At 36.3% G+C, this 3,097-nt stretch overlaps 1 pseudogene; it reads right to left on the minus strand.

The window, feature by feature from the left end:
- Window positions 1–224: 224 nt before the first annotated feature.
- On the minus strand, window positions 225–2,727 carry LOC127520896 (granzyme-like protein 1; annotated as a pseudogene).
- Between the last annotated feature and the right edge of the window lie 370 nt (window positions 2,728–3,097).

Genomic DNA, 3,097 nt, shown 5'->3' on the forward strand with positions numbered 1-3,097 from the left:
TACAGATGTTTTTTGTCTATACAGTAATTGTTTGATATACAAGTGAAAACCATGAAGTTATTTAGGAAGATCACCTCAGGAAGTTTTCTCTCAGGACAGGAGACAAAATGACCATTGATTAACCAATCCGGTTTAATCCAGTTTGGCAAACCAGCAGTGGGTTACTATAACCTAGAAGGCTGGGTAGTTTGTGAGGAGGTGCATCATTTCTACTGTCAGTCAAACTTAACCCAGCAGTGGGTTACCCAACAATATGAAAATAACCCAACAAAATGACCCAACAGGCAGAACCCAGCAGGCTGTGTAAAAAATAACCCAGCAAATTTTAGTGTATAAATAACATGTTTTTTGGTTGATTTATTGATTTATTTTTATTGATTTATTTTTTTTTTTTTACTGTTTAAGTGTCATGATAGGTGTGTGAGCTGACATGTAAATTTTCAGGTGCTTCCAGTAAGAATAGACCTTTTCTAATCTATGGTGAGTCTCATGTCCTTGCACAGTCATTCAATTTTCTATTTAAGATGTTTTGTAAACTAGAGTGTTTCTCACAGATTGTCTGACCACATGTGATGAGATCGCCCCCCACAGGAAACAAAGCTGCTGAGAAGGGACAAAACCATCTTTCCACTGTTAGGTGTTTGTCACATCTGACAAATCGATCAAGATGTCAAATTATAAAATTATCTCAAAATCAACACATACAATCAACAAAGTGTTTTAGGAAATAAAATGTTTATTAATCAAGCTCTTGCTTCACACCTCCAAAAATACATTTTATCCAAGGCAGAAATTTGGAAATCTTGGTGTAGACATTGGGTAATGTAGGGGAGTCACAGTTGTTTGGCTGATTGAATGAAACGACACCAACTGCAACTTTGTTGCACACCAAAGGCCCTCCAGAATCACCCTGAGAAGGGGAAAACAGGCTGCGAATAAAATTGAACAGCTATACTATTTTTGATTTGTCTAGAATATACTTTGTACCTGACAAAATCCTCCACGACCACCTGCACAAACCATCCTTGAGGTGGAGTATGTTTTCCCCCAGTACTTCTGACATGCTTTTTTATCAATGATTGTGACATCAACCTCCATAAATTTAGCACTCGCTGTACCATTGGTGGTTTTATCCTGCAACACTGTATTTGGCTTTGGCCTTGATGTCTTATCTTTCTTTGGTATGGAGATCCAGTTGACTTTGTTGCTTGTTTTGACCTTTACATGTAGCTACAACACATAATTCAAACATTAAAGCTGAGAAATTTCATAATAAAAACTGGATGACAAAATTCATTGTATTGACAAATTATTTTACTTTTCAGGACTTTTTTTTTTACTTTTAGGTATGCTAGTATTTTATAATTTAAGTATAACTATTCAAATGATTGCTTGAGACTGCAGTTTTTACTCCAGTTCTACGATCAGATCTCTATAAGGCTTTGTTCAGACAAAAATATATAAATATATTTTTTTGTAATTTGAAGCAAAGCAAACAAATAAACAAACAAACAAACATACTAAATCAATGATGTTTACAATCCCAATTCAAACAACTTCTATATGTGGTTTTCTGATCCACATCCAGAATACATCTTAGTCTCATAGACTCAAAACGGTCAGATCAGGTTTCAAGTAGTTGTATATTGCTTGCATCATTACTATGGCCAACAATGTAGATACACCAGATATTGACATCACTGAATGGTTTACAATTGTTTTCTTGTATTTTGCCGTGCAAAACCTAGCTGAGTCATTTACCTGAAGTAGCATGATGTCATTTAGCAGACTTTCTGACTCATACCCCGGGTGGATGTGGTAGAACTTGTCATCCACTCGACTAGAACCATGACTGTGATCATGAGCTCCAACCACAACTGTCAGCTTCTCTCCTCTGTCAAGATGAGAAAGAAAACATGTATTTTATTGGTAAAGGCCTGATCAAAACTGAATTTTGCATTTCAGGCCTGATCTATAACAATATGCATTTGCATCCATATTATTTTATTAACAAACTTTGTTATGATGCTTCCATTGTAAAGTTACAAACAAATAGCTCAACTTTAGCTTTAGTTTAAGTAAAAATACATTTTGGGTTCAAACAATAATTGGCAGGCTGCTTAGAAGTCGGGTACACACTAGGTTGGGTACTATCATAGTACAGCATGTGTCATTTCGGAAGTAGTCACCCCAAGTGAAGACCCTTTTGCAGCAGTCTGGGACTCTTTCACTCACAATGAAATTTTACTGAAATGAACAAAAAACGTACTCTGTAAAGCAGTGTGCAGCCGTCATGACAAACTGTTCAGACACAAGGAAGCCACCGCATATGTGTTCATTATTTCTTTGTAGAAACCATGTAGGGTCTTGAATGAGGCCTGGCTTCTGCGCCGTTCACTATACCCACATTCACAGATGCTGAGAGAGAAATTAGTGTATGTTGGTTAAATAAGAAATAGACTTGATTAAATGGTCCTTCAGATGAAGTCATTGAGCATAGTGAGAGCAATGCTAATAATTACATAACATTAAAAGTGCACATTTATGGTAAATGTAGAAGACGTAATGCAATAGAAGCTCATTATTTTCCATCAGACTTACATGGAAGGGTTAGGTATGGTAGTAGCATGACTAGCAAAAGCACAGAGACGATCATGATGCTGTTCTGGGCAGGTTTCTCTGTAGTGCTGAAGTTCTTTTCAGTGTTGATGATGGTATTTAACATAAAGTGGTCTGATTTAGCCCCTTTGTAGTGCTCATACTTCCTCTTTCACAGCTTCCTGTGGGTCTCATTTTGCATGGAAGTGGAAAATATAGGTGTTATATTTGCGTTCTTGATGGTAGTAGACTAATCTGCAGCATGTGTGATGTAATCCATGTCTAATATATTTTGTAAATTCTGAGAGGTGAGAAATCAGAGCTTAGTAAAACTGACTGACCATCTGTGGTTAGATCTCTAATACTTGCCAATTTTTTAATAACTTTTGTTGGAAGATTTTTACAAAGCTATTATTTTACAACTCAAATCATGGCAGCTTTTTTGTATGATGTTCCTGAAACATTCTTTCAATCGTTCAAACACCTGCTGTGAACAAGC

Source organism: Ctenopharyngodon idella, chromosome 10 (assembly GCF_019924925.1).
Source record: "Ctenopharyngodon idella isolate HZGC_01 chromosome 10, HZGC01, whole genome shotgun sequence".
Taxonomy (NCBI): domain Eukaryota; kingdom Metazoa; phylum Chordata; class Actinopteri; order Cypriniformes; family Xenocyprididae; genus Ctenopharyngodon; species Ctenopharyngodon idella.